We start from the raw sequence: 13229 nt of genomic DNA, 5'->3' as shown, positions 1-13229 counted from the left end.
ATAATATTCTGCCATCAGAGACTGCATTGTATTGCTGACAGGTGTTTCAAAATATCTGGGAACTTTTCCGGAGCTCTGAATGGCAGAGGACAGCTACAGATGTATTTATATTTAAGATGTATTGGTGGTATTTACCTCAAAAGCACATTAAGCTAAAAGCAAGGTGACTTCTTCGGTCTTGCGAGTGCTGTCAAATGGATCGTAGCCATAGACTGTTAATATTAATCATAGCCTATATGCGGTTTGATCACACAGCCTAGTGGTGTGGTGGTGAAGTACAGTCATGCTGCGTTCAGGAGCGTAGGGTAGGCTCAGGTCTACGTCCCGTAGTAGCCTATATTTTATATTTTAATTTAACGTCTTTAATGGTAAGAGACCGCACAGGGATGGATAATGAGCGTTGTTTAAGATTTCATTACAATGCCACATATGGCAGACTTTGTTGCCTTCATGGGAGCCGGTCCTCACTCTGGGAGCTCGGCTCCCTCTGGCTCCCACGGAATTCGAGCACTGTTTCAAACACGTCTAACAGTCTTGAGTCACAACGTGATCTAAGTATACCTCACTCCCCTGGTGTCAAATGCAAATGCTATGAAAATACCTGTTATTAATAGGTTCCAAATATTACTCGTATGTTGGTCTTAAGTGGGAAACTCGTCATGACAAGTCTGAGCAGTTCTTGATCCAGTCCAGACCGAGTTAACTCCAGACCTGCCGTCTTATTCAACTGGGGAGGGTCAACTGGGATAGAAATTCAGTTCTTTGGAACAGTTTCAATGGGATTGGAACAGGAAACAACGTGGATTTGCCAAAATACTTATTTGCTAAAATCATACCTACAGTTCTGGGGGGAAAAAAAATAATTATATTGGAAACATCTAAAATGAGGCTTCATAACGACAAAAGACACGCTATTGAATGTAAGCATTACCTTTACGTTTGAATAAAGAAGAGTGTATTTAGTGACAGCAGACCTCCAGCAGCCACGTTTCCACCTGCTAGTGAAATCTGATCTGATTGGTCGGCTCCAAGTGGACTTGAGACGTGGGCCACCTTCAATCTCTAAACGGTGCGCACGGAGACTTGGACTCGAGTCACCATTTTGATGACTTTGCAACTTGAGGCATGATGACTTGTGTGTATTCAAAAGTTTGAATGTTAGCTTTTAAATATAACATAATATAATTTAATGTCTTGTTTCTATCTATCAAGTATGCTATGCAGCAGTGCAAACTAAGTCATGATTTGATGACTCAAAAAGCTCCCCGGTATGCGACTGTCATGATTGGATGACTGGCTGTCAGTCAAACTCCTCGCTATGGTAACACATAACATCAAAGAGCCCTGATGCTGTAGCCCAATGGATGCTGCTCTCTGGATAATTCAAGGACTATTGGCTTGTACACCTCTCCATGGCTTAAATTACCACTCTAGTTGTTTCCATCAAGTCGTACATCCGGCCAACATAAAAACGCAAGCGTGTGCTCCAGTGTGACCTGGCCATCCTCCTTTGCAGGGTTCCTGTTCCAGGCAGAGGGATTTCAAGATCCTGAATGGTCTTGTATCCTGTTGGACCTGCAGCAAACCGGATTTTTAATGCTTTTTTAATGGTTTCATTGCTCCATCGCATTCCCCTTGTGCTCTTTCTGCCTAATGCCTTAATTTGGTCTTGTGAAAATGTTTCTGATAATTTATTTTCCATATTTTTCCATTTTATTTCTTTAAAGATGCTTTTGCTCGCATAGCAGCCCTTTCTTGCTTTCTTTCCTTGCTAGGATTTGTTTCTCTTTCCTCATTCTCACTTTCCTTTCTGTCAAGAGCCATTCACATTGTTGGCGCAAACGGCAGCGCTGCGCTATGAAACCCATTATTGTCAATGGCTTGTGCGCAAGAACTGATCCGCTCTTGCGTGTGCCGCGGTCAAAGTTCAACATGGTTCAACTTTGACCGCAGGTATTGTTTGTTTGCTTACTGCATACTACATGCTATATTGTGGCCAAATCAGTATATACTGCTAGTATAGTAGTCTCACTCATGGATGTAGTAAGACACGCTGTGTATGTACTGACTCAGGATAATAGACATGTCCACATCACGGACAGAGACAGTAATGGCGCTTGTCCATTACGTGGTACCCAACTATCCAATACCCAACTGCAATGACTGCAGACCTCTTACTTAAGTATATAAACATGCAATGACACATAGTGTTGAAATGCAACATTTTATTTAGAAATGAAAATAATCCACACGTCTTCATCTATTTAGAGGAGGAGTGTAAGAAAAGGTGGAAGAACCTAAGGGACAGGTACATAAAGGAGAGGAGACAAAAGTGGTGCAGGGGCAGACCAAAACAATACTTGGAAGTACTTTTCCATACTGTCTTGTCTGGAGCCACATCTCACTCCGTTGTAGAAATGCTCTTTCGGAATGTTGTTCGCATCCGGGAAATCGTAGGCCCGACTCTCGTCAGCAGACTGTCAAACTGCTCCCTGTTGAGCTGAAAGTACCCCTGGAACCGGTCACAGTGAAAGCGGAGCTCCTTCACCAGCCGGGATTCCCCCAACTGCTCTCTGGACCTGAGGGTCTCGTGCACCCACACCCTTCTTCCTGCTGCCTTCCTCCGTCTTCTCCTCACAACCAGGGCAAGTGCCGAGGCTTTCTTTTGTCTCAAAGACAGAAACATTGTCTCCACCAAATCACTACTGTGTATCCACAATGTCGCATGTACTGCACGTCTGATGTAAACACCGGACGCAGACGTGACGTGCGTTCAAATATTGGCGCATGTATGACGTAAATTTGCGCTGAGCCCGGCGGCAAGCACAACAAATATAGTTGGGAATAGGACAACCTAGCGGCGAGCGCAGCGCATGCCGCGTACAATGTGAACCAGTCCTCACTCTTCTCAGCCCTTGCACTTTTAGTCTGTGATGTAACTGATGTAAGAAGAAAACATGTCACTGTTATTGTTGAAGGACCCAAAGAGTAATGTCAATGTAATATAGTGCAAAAATATAAGTTTCTATATACCTGTGTCAGCTTTAGCTGTCAGAATTACTCTGAGCTAGAGTCACAGGTGTAAGGTTGTGTCTTGGTGCAGGAGTCCTTTCTTTCACCTTGGAGCGATGTGCAGAGATGGAAGGTATGGCATCTTCTTTTAGTCTAGTCTTTCTCTTGTTTGATCTCTCAAACTGATCTCCTCTAATAATGTAGTTAAACCTAGGGTAGTTCATTCTGTCAAGTAGGGAATATTAATTAGAATGGACTACTTCTTTAAATGTAGTTAAGATTAACTGATTAAATAAAAGATGAATCTGTGAGATGAATGACCAAGTTGTAGAGGATTCAAGATCTTCAATGGGTTCTTTTGTTACTTTTGTGAGAACTGTTTTTGCAGTGTAGCCTGAGACTTAATGTACACTTGAGTATCCCTTTTTCTGAGTGTAGACAGATTTCCCTCTGGAGTTATTGAGCTGTCTAATAAGAGAGGTGATGTCTCTGTTAGGTGTAGGTTTTGGTACCAGCCTATCCTTGCGTATCTCTTTAGAGAGAGTTTTGTAACTGACTATTACGCAGTAGTGCTCAATGTAATCCACTCAGGATCCTCAAAAGATACATACTGTTTATATGTCTGTTTTTCTAACTAGTGATGAAATATTCAGCTGTGATAAGGTTGTGTGTAAAGCTCCTTTTTATGAAAACATACAACTGATTAGAACACAGACCTAAAAAAGTGTGTCACTGAGCAGTCAGCAGCTGGCACGCGTCCCGGTGACGAGGAGCGCATGCAGCACACAGAGCTAAAGTCTGCTTTCCTGCAGCGCGTGCTCTCTACTTCTTTTACTGCCCTGTCGTCATGTTTTTCTGTCACAAATGCAACCGTTGCCTCGTTGCATAGAACGCCGCGGCCTGCTGGTCTGCTGTGCGGGATTTGGCGATGCGCCGGGATCACGGTAGCCCAGTGATCAGGGTTACAATGAGTTTATCTACTACAAATTAACAATGTTAACAAGCCCATTCTTCTGGATCATCTTTTACTATTTCAAAGTGCACCCCCACTTTAGATGTTCTTTCCCCAGACATCAGTCAAAGGTTTCAGTCCCTGCCACCAAGACGCTCCTCCATCCCATCGTGGAAAGGGACACTTCAATCTGGCACTTTTAAAACATTTAGGCTATTAAAAGCTTCTTTCTTTTTCACATTTTATTTACAGCATTAGATGTTGGTATTTATATCATAATAGGCCGTATATTAACTTATTGGGAGAAAACAGCTAGTTCTATGTCAAATCAGACATTGAGCACCCCCATATAGCCCAAATGGCATGGTCCTCGTTTCATAACGCCTCTGTGAAGATTTGACTATGAATCAGGCTCCTTAGATCGAAGCATCGAATATTCGACTACTGCGAATCTGACCCGCGGCCATTTGCTGCATGTCCCCCCCCCCCCCTTCCTATCTTCAAGCTGTCCTATCAATTAAAGGCCATAAAAGGCCCAAAAGTAATCTTAAAAAATAAATAAAATTAAAATTCACCACTTCCATTAAGAGCAGAACTGCTGTGGACTGTTATGGTGTTTTTCCACTGCTAGTACCGGCTCAGCTCGGCTCGGCTCAGCTCGGCTCGGCTCAGCTTGGCTCGACTCGGCTGCGGTGCCCCGTCCTCCTTTTTCTATTGCAGATTTAGTACCGCCTCATGCGTGAGGCGAGCGTGGCTGGTCATCATAGTGACGCCACAGTAAACTGCCGTGACCCAACGCGCCACACACCCAGAACGTGGAAGGTGTGTTGATGTCAGAAGACACATTTAGTTTCTAAAGAAGCTGGAGGCAGCAAAAAAAACACAGCAGGCTAAACTAGTTAAAGATGGTGGGTTTGTTCAGGACACCCCCGTCTGTCACTTTCACGTCACCTTTTGGTATTGTCTCAGCTCGCTGGGAAGCTGGACTGAGGTGGTACTAAAAAAAGTACCTGTTAGCAGGTACCAGGGACTTTTTTTCATAATGGAAAACCAAGAAAGGCGAGTAGAGTCGAGGCGAGTCGAGCAGGTACCACGTGATGGAAAAGCGCCATTAATGTCTCTGTCCGTGATGTGGACATGTCTATTATCCTGAGTCAATACATACACAGCGTGTCTTACTACATCCATGAGTGAGACTACTATACTAGCAGTATATACTGATTTGGCCACAATATAGCATGTAGTATGCAGTAAGCAAACAAAAGAAAAACCTGCAGTATGCCAAAACTACCCGGATGTCGTACTGATTCCCAGAAAATTTCCAGTATACCTCAGACCAGTCTACCTCGCCTACTGTATCCCACAATGCAAAGCGACACAACAATCACAACAAACGTGGCTGGCCGTTGTGGCCAACAACTGGAATCTTATTAAAATGTGTCTATTTCAGCACTAAATTCACTTCTGAGACTTTTTTATGCAGGAAATAAACTGTAGAGTTTGAATATGAGCAGTTTTACAAAATTTGATGGTGAATTGCAAATCTGCTCAGAAGTTGTCCGAGTTGAGAACCTCCACAGTCTGACGTGACAGCCAGCTAGTGCGTGCCAGGGTCGCTGGCTGGCCGCTCGGCCTGTCCGCCATCACAGACCCCGCTGTCGGCTGGCTGGTAGTCTCGCATTGCCAGACCTTCCTCCACAGCGCTGTGACTAGTCCGCACAGCATTCTGGGATGGGAGAAAAACATGCTCTGGTTTATTGGCAGTTCTTTCAAGTGCTCATATTATGCTTTTTGGCTTTTACCCTTTCCTTTATTGTGTTATATAGCTTTTTTGTGCATGTTATACCTTTTATAAAGTGAAAAAGCCCAACGTCCCCCCCCTAAGGGACTTACCATCTCCAACAGAAAACACTGTTCACCAACTGCTCCAAACAGCTCTGTTGTAGTCCAGCCTTTACTTCAGAGACAAACGTGGTCACTTTGGAACACACGTTATAATGCTCGCCTAGCTGCTAGCATGGCACGCCCTCATACTCTGCTTCTGACTGGCTAGTAGTCCTTACCTAGGTACTGTCAGGACACGCCCTCATACTCTGCTTCTGACTGGCTAGTAGTCCTTACCTAGGTACTGTCAGGGCACGCCCTCATACTCTGCTTCTGACTGGCTAGTAGTCCTTACCTAGGTACTGTCAGGGCACGCCCTCATACTCTGCTTCTGACTGGCTAGTAGTCCTTACCTAGGTACTGTCAGGGCACGCCCTCATACTCTGCTTCTGACTGGCTAGTAGTCCTTACCTAGGTACTGTCAGGGACACGCCCTCATACTCTGCTTCTGACTGGCTAGTAGTCCTTACCTAGGTACTGTCAGGGCACGCCCTCATACTCTGCTTCTGACTGGCTAGTAGTCCTTACCTAGGTACTGTCAGGGCACGCCCTCATACTCTGCTTCTGACTGGCTAGTAGTCCTTACCTAGGTACTGTCAGGGCACGCCCTCATACTCTGCTTCTGACTGGCTAGTAGTCCTTACCTAGGTACTGTCAGGGCACGCCCTCATACTCTGCTTCTGACTGGCTAGTAGTCCTTACCTAGGTACTGTCAGGGCACGCCCTCATACTCTGCTTCTGACTGGCTAGTAGTCCTTACCTAGGTACTGTCAGGGCACGCCCTCATACTCTGCTTCTGACTGGCTAGTAGTCCTTACCTAGGTACTGTCAGGGCACGCCCTCATACTCTGCTTCTGACTGGCTAGTAGTCCTTACCTAGGTACTGTCAGGACACGCCCTCATACTCTGCTTCTGACTGGCTAGTAGTCCTTACCTAGGTACTGTCAGGGCACGCCCTCATACTCTGCTTCTGACTGGCTAGTAGTCCTTACCTAGGTACTGTCAGGGCACGCCCTCATACTCTGCTTCTGACTGGCTAGTAGTCCTTACCTAGGTACTGTCAGGGCACGCCCTCATACTCTGCTTCTGACTGGCTAGTAGTCCTTACCTAGGTACTGTCAGGGCACGCCCTCATACTCTGCTTCTGACTGGCTAGTAGTCCTTACCTAGGTACTGTCAGGGCACGCCCTCATACTCTGCTTCTGACTGGCTAGTAGTCCTTACCTAGGTACTGTCAGGGACACGCCCTCATACTCTGCTTCTGACTGGCTAGTAGTCCTTACCTAGGTACTGTCAGGGCACGCCCTCATACTCTGCTTCTGACTGGCTAGTAGTCCTTACCTAGCTACTGTCAGGGCACGCCCTCATACTCTGCTTCTGACTGGCTAGTAGTCCTTACCTAGGTACTGTCAGGGACACGCCCTCATACTCTGCTTCTGACTGGCTAGTAGTCCTTACCTAGGTACTGTCAGGGCACGCCCTCATACTCTGCTTCTGACTGGCTAGTAGTCCTTACCTAGGTACTGTCAGGGCACGCCCTCATACTCTGCTTCTGACTGGCTAGTAGTCCTTACTCTAGGTACTGTCAGGGCACGCCCTCATACTCTGCTTCTGACTGGCTAGTAGTCCTTACCTAGGTACTGTCAGGGCACGCCCTCATACTCTGCTTCTGACTGGCTAGTAGTCCTTACCTAGGTACTGTCAGGGCACGCCCTCATACTCTGCTTCTGACTGGCTAGTAGTCCTTACCTAGGTACTGTCAGGGCACGCCCTCATACTCTGCTTCTGACTGGCTAGTAGTCCTTACCTAGGTACTGTCAGGACACGCCCTCATACTCTGCTTCTGACTGGCTAGTAGTCCTTACCTAGCTACTGTCAGGGCACGCCCTCATACTCTGCTTCTGACTGGCTAGTAGTCCTTACCTAGCTACTGTCAGGGACACGCCCTCATACTCTGCTTCTGACTGGCTAGTAGTCCTTACCTAGCTACTGTCAGTGCACGCCCTCATACTCTGCTTCTGACTGGCTAGTAGTCCTTACCTAGCTACTGTCAGTGCACGCCCTCATACTCTGCTTCTGACTGGCTAGTAGTCCTTACCTAGGTACTGTCAGGGCACGCCCTCATACTCTCTTCTGACTGGCTAGTAGTCCTTACCTAGGTACTGTCAGGGCACGCCCTCATACTCTGCTTCTGACTGGCTAGTAGTCCTTACCTAGGTACTGTCAGGGCACGCCCTCATACTCTGCTTCTGACTGGCTAGTAGTCCTTACCTAGGCACTGTCAGGGCCCTCATACTCTGCTTCTGACTGGCTAGTAGTCCTTACCTAGGTACTGTCAGGGCCCTCATACTCTGCTTTTGACTGGCTAGTAGTCTTTACCTAGCTACTGTCAGGGCACGCCCTCATACTCTGCTTCTGACTGGCTAGTAGTCCTTACCTAGGGTACTGTCAGGACACGCCCTCATACTCTGCTTCTGACTGGCTAGTAGTCCTTACCTAGCTACTGTCAGTGCACGCCCTCATACTCTGCTTCTGACTGGCTAGTAGTCCTTACCTAGGTACTGTCAGGACACACCCTCATACTCTGCTTCTGACTGGCTAGTAGTCCTTACCTAGGCACTGTCAGGGCCCTCATACTCTGCTTCTGACTGGCTAGTAGTCCTTACCTAGGTACTGTCAGGGCCCTCATACTCTGCTTCTGACTGGCTAGTAGTCCTTACCTAGGTACTGTCAGGGCACACCCTCATACTCTGCTTCTGACTGGCTAGTAGTCCTTACCTAGGTACTGTCAGGGCCCTCATACTCTGCTTTTGACTGGCTAGTAGTCCTTACCTAGCTACTGTCAGGGCACGCCCTCATACTCTGCTTCTGACTGGCTAGTAGTCCTTACCTAGGTACTGTCAGGACACGCCCTCATACTCTGCTTCTGACTGGCTAGTAGTCCTTACCTAGCTACTGTCAGTGCACGCCCTCATACTCTGCTTCTGACTGGCTAGTAGTCCTTACCTAGGTACTGTCAGGACACACCCTCATACTCTGCTTCTGACTGGCTAGTAGTCCTTACCTAGGCACTGTCAGGGCCCTCATACTCTGCTTCTGACTGGCTAGTAGTCCTTACCTAGGTACTGTCAGGGCCCTCATACTCTGCTTCTGACTGGCTAGTAGTCCTTACCTAGGTACTCTCAGGACACGCCCTCATACTCTGCTTCTGACTGGCTAGTAGTCCTTACCTAGCTACTGTCAGGACACGCCCTCATACTCTGCTTCTGACTGGCTAGTAGTCCTTACCTAGGTACTGTCAGGGCCCTCATACTCTGCTTCTGACTGGCTAGTAGTCCTTACCTAGGTACTGTCAGGGCACGCCCTCATACTCTGCTTCTGACTGGCTAGTAGTCCTTACCTAGCTACTGTCAGGGCACGCCATCATACTCTGCTTCTGACTGGCTAGTAGTCCTTACCTAGCTACTGAGCATGTGCGACTGCCAACAAAGATGTTCCAGCAGTGAGAGGTCTCACTCTGTAGCTGAAACAGAGACCTGAACACAGGGTGAAAAGAGGAGCTGCAGCAATGAGCAGTACAACAAAAATATGGTGTTTTCTGAAAATTAAACCACATAAACCTATTCTGGTACAACCTCTAAATACAGTTATGAACCTGATGATGAGCATAATATGGGTGCCTAGATAGCAGAGTTGGTAGGGCAGGCGCCCATATATAGAGGTGAGCACTTTAAACCAATCACAATCATCTTGGGCGGGGCTAAGCTCCGGACGGAGCCACGGTGCCTCTGCTAAATAGTCTCAGGAAGGAACTTGTTTTGGTGGAACATGTGTACGTTCAAAAGTAGTTTTAGTCGTATAGTCCTCATAAATCCACCGGAGGTTAGAACAGCAACACAAAGGAAGAGGAAGGGGACGGACATCTGGCCAAAAATGAGGGACATCTGGCAGAATTTCTGGTGGCACCGGAGCAATCCCAGAAGTGGAACATCGTGGATGTAGCTGGTTGGAGCTCTCTCAGGAGACTTGAGGACAAGAGGCGTTTATTTCCCCGGTCGTTTGTTTAAATATTACAACACAAATATTCATTAGAAGATTTACTGGAACCTGTGGCAGTCTGCCTTTTCCGAGTTATAAAATTGCTATATATAATTGCTACAACTGTTATATATATATATATATATATATATATATATATATATATATATATATATATATAACAGTTGTAGCAAAAGTTGTAGCAAAAGTGGTAACATGCTATGGTATATATTACAGTTTTTTTATAATCACTGTGGCACTAATTTCAGAACATTGATGTCATTTTTCATAACTCTAGATACAAAACTCCCAACCAATGATCAAAATGCACATTTTTCAAAACTCTGACACTTTTTTCAATTGCTTGGATACAATCCACATAAACCAAAGATCATTTGTTCATTTAACAGAGATCAGCTGTTCAATATGACACAACTTAACATCATAGTACTACTACTTCAAAAGGCAATTCACACATTACATTTCAGATGATTGTCTATTCATTTCATTACAATCATCTAACTATCAATCGATACAACTACTCAAAATGATAAGTACCTGTTGCATTACTCTTAATGCATAGTTGTATGGAAACAGACAAACAATATTCCATGTTTAGATCATGAAAGTTTCAAGATAACCAGCTTCATTGTCACAAGTTAGCGTGGAGCATGAACCAATTAGACTACAGTATCTATGGATGTAATATTTCATCATCCTTCTTTACTGTAATGTACTACTATTTATCAGACACTGTTTCTATGGTCCCATGTACCACTTTTTCAGACTATTTACAGTATTGACAGTACTGTACTGTATGCAGGCCCTTGGAATTGCTTGTCCAATTCTGCCAACTCGTTACTGATGATTGAGTTCACATTGTGGTACGAGTATATAAAGGACTGATCGGGATCCACTTGCAACAACATAGCGATACGTAACATGGAGCCGGTGTACGGTTTAAGTGGTTTAGAATGAACTGGTGACAGAGGCAGATGTGGTGTAGGCGTGGCCTTTCAGGACCCATTCCCGACTAACCAGGAAATAAACATGCTGATCGCTTCGCCTCTATTTCGCATTCATTTGTCGGTATCTTGTGAAACTTGACGATAGAAACGAGTTGCTAAGCATTCATTCTGGTCCCGACAGACATGCATGCAGACATTAGCCGGTGTCGTTACGAAAATATCATCCGTTGTCTGGCGAGTGTGCACTCACTGCCAGCCACGGAGACACCCAGATCGACTTGTGACATGATGTACACGAGTAAACACTTCACCGTTGAAACACCGGATCTACATGGAATGGCTGGCAAAAATGTATATCTTTACCGGCCGTTTTCTCATTCTCTGAGTCCGAAAACTCAACTTCAGCAGCACTTCCACCAAGCTTTCCAGTTTCACTCCTATGTACTCTGAAGAGGGGTTCGTTCAGATATCATTCATAGCCTAACTTATGTAACGTTTTATACCTAAAAACGTGGTGAAAATGGATGTTTTATGGCTGTTGGCACCATATTCTGACGTATGCAGTGATAAGAGGATATATCTAAACTAAAATCCCCTCTGTAAAAAGCTTTGACTCAAATTTCAACAAAATAAAAGAAGAATTTGGAAGCTGGCTTCTACTTTGTGAATATTTTACTAGGCATAGTGAAGTTTTCAATATTTCAAATTACACAATATCTGGAATGTTTTTTTTTCATTAAGAATATCAAAATTAATTATTAACAATTGGATTGTAGATATCTGTAATTGTAGTGTTTCCTAATAATTTGATTGCAGATATTCAGACATTCAATAAGATAAGATAGACTTTATTGATCCCACACTGGATCAACTCCTGCCACGTCAAGTCAACATTATTTGTCAATTCTGCAATATGAGCCAGACATACAGAGCAACTGAAAATATGTTTCTCTCCGACCCACGGTGCAATATGCAATATGCACTTGTTGCAATATGAGAGAGATGCTGTCTTATCTGGATGAATGAGTAGGCATAATGAATATTAAATAATGTGGCTTTGATGAGCCTTTAGCTTTTAACATAACACATCTACGTAACCTACAGAAATATAATTACATTTCTATTTTAAATGCCTATGTAAGTTAATCTGAGCGGATCACATTTTGCCACAGTTGACAGCTGTTTCCACGCTGCGTTCAGCTGGGTGTAAAAACCTCATATGTAGCTTATGCTTTACTTACAGGCTGTATTGAAATATTAACAGATCTCAATACACTTAATCCATGTTGTACTGTTATTGAATTAACTTGTGATGCTGTTGCAAGAACGAAGACTGACAACGTAGGTGGCTGTATCGATGCCTGTTCACAATTGGCTACTGCAAACGTCAGTGTGGTTTCCTAAACTTTTCCGTTATCAGTGTTGTATTTGTAGCCTATCATTCTGTTATTAATCTGACTTAAAGTCTTGAGATGCTTTCATACAGGTATAAGTGAAACATACTTTCCGAGGTGTTCGCACGTAATGTGTGTGTAGATAGCTCTTGAACGCCTGATGCCAGATTCATTTGTGACACAACTTCTCTCCCGTTGATTGGGTTTTATATTGAATTCTACGGACGTGCATCATTCTGTCACTATGGTAGTGTACACTACACACTACTACTCATTCATTACATTTGGACAGGACTGTCAAACTCCCATTTTATAGCGATTTGGATATTAGGCGCAGGTGTGAAAAGGTGAAATATCAGGTTTGTGCTGGTGTCTTTGTTGTTAGCTTGTTTGTTATCTATAATAGGCCTACCTATAGGTTGGACACAGTTTTATAACTAACTAAAGCGTGAATGTCACTAGATAATCTAAACAATCGGTGTGTCCGTGGTTTACAGTCAGAGACCGTGGTAGAGACACACGACGTTACACTCGCCAGACAACGAGTGATATTTTCGTAACAAAACCGACTCATTTGTTCACGTACAGGTGCTGGTCATATAATTAGAATATCATGAACAAGTTGATTTATTTCAGTAATTCCATTCAAAAAGTGAAACTTGTATAATGTATACATTCATTCCACACAGACTGATATATTTCAAGTGTTTATTTCTTTTACTTTTGATGATTAGAACTGACAACTAATGAAAACCCCAAATTCAGTATCTCAGAAAATTAGAATATTGTGACAAGGTTCAATATTGACGACACCTGGTGCCACACTCTAATCAGCTGATTAACTCAAAACACCTGCAAAGGCCTTTAAATGGTCCCTCAGTCTAGTTCTGTAGGCTACACAATCATGGGGAAGACTGCTGACTGGACAGCTGTCCAAAAGACAACCATTGACACCTTGCACAAGGAGGGCAAGACACTAAA

This window comes from Sander vitreus, chromosome 17 (assembly GCF_031162955.1).
Source record: "Sander vitreus isolate 19-12246 chromosome 17, sanVit1, whole genome shotgun sequence".
Lineage (NCBI taxonomy): Eukaryota > Metazoa > Chordata > Actinopteri > Perciformes > Percidae > Sander > Sander vitreus.
The sequence above is the reverse complement of the archived record's forward strand: the minus strand, read 5'-3'. Positions refer to the sequence as shown.